This window comes from Pieris napi, chromosome 22, assembly GCF_905475465.1.
Source record: "Pieris napi chromosome 22, ilPieNapi1.2, whole genome shotgun sequence".
NCBI lineage: Eukaryota > Metazoa > Arthropoda > Insecta > Lepidoptera > Pieridae > Pieris > Pieris napi.
The window spans coordinates 7,042,409-7,043,901 of NC_062255.1; positions in this window are offsets into that span (position 1 = coordinate 7,042,409).

Here is a 1,493-nt window from a genome sequence, read left to right on the forward strand (position 1 = left end):
GTCGTCACTCGTCAGAGGCAGTAGCGCTCCTGTAGATCGCCCCGCCGCCCGCGGCCCGCTACCCGCGAAGCCTTCCAAGTTTTTACTTTGACATTAAAAAAAGGATACTTTTGGATTGTTTATTTTTCGTGTTAGTAGCTTATAAGTTGTGTAAATTAACGCCGCCCTCGAATGTTTGGTTCTGGATTTTGAATAAACGCTAATTGATATTCTATTAATAATAATAAAAAATAGTGAAACTAGGTTTTGGATTTAAATTTCAAAGCATATTTTTATGTATAAAACTCCAATCTTTGGTGTATGATTTTTTTTTGGGTCGAATATAAATACATATATAAATAATTTGAATACCCAAGCAATAATAGTCCGATGAAGCGGTTATTTAAATTATTAAAACACATTAAGATATTTTTTATAATTTATTTACAACGAAATCTATCTTTTTTACCCACATACATTTAAAAAATTTCATAGTAACATAACACCCAATAATAAATAACTATAAGCATTAAATTTTTGAATTTATCGAAACACCCATATAAACCTAACATTTATTAAAAAGCGGTGATTTACGCTTTTAAAAAGCGCTTTATGATAACGTGTTTTATAAGTAGCAATAATTTATACATAAAAATTTCATGAATAATAAAATTATCAATGTGATTCGTTATTTTTTTTTTATGAACACAATTACATAATACATCTATGAATTAATAAAATAATGTCTAATATTAACGTGCATTATAATTTCATTAACTATAATATATTCGATTTCTCACGTTCAGTAATATTTTAAAACACTCACTAATGTAAAAGGATTCTATTCTAAAAAGCATTTACGAAGTCTGTTAACAAGTCTTTTTATTTATATATTATATATATTTGAGCCTCACATATTACTATATACAGATATTAATTTACTTTCACCTATTATATAATCTTTTAATGCACTATTTAAAGTCACCTAAAATGGACCACATTCTAAAGGATGATATTCAAATACAAAACGAATGTAAATATATGAGACTATGAAACATCAATGTTAACGCTTAGCACAAACTTTTCGATAAGTATTCATACCGAATTTACTACACGAATACCTGACGATACGAAAACGATAGCTTTTGGCAGAAACGTTACGTACATACTTCTGGTAAATGAATAGTTAATATGAGTTTTCCAAATACGTCCACGGAGGGCTGATCCCATACATGTACTATTAAGTTACCTTTTCCATTGTACTATTTTATCGTAATGTATTAACATTAACATTATCATTAACATTATCATTTTGCATACTGTTAGATCTTTCCTTCAACATTCAGAATATTTCTCACGGTATTCTTCATTAAGATCAAAATGAGATAATAATGCACAAAAATCTGGCTAAGACATGAATTTAACTTAGTTAATTAATTATATAAAAACATAAGGGATGATTTAATTTATATTTATATATACTTTATATAATATTGGCACATGACTAAATTATT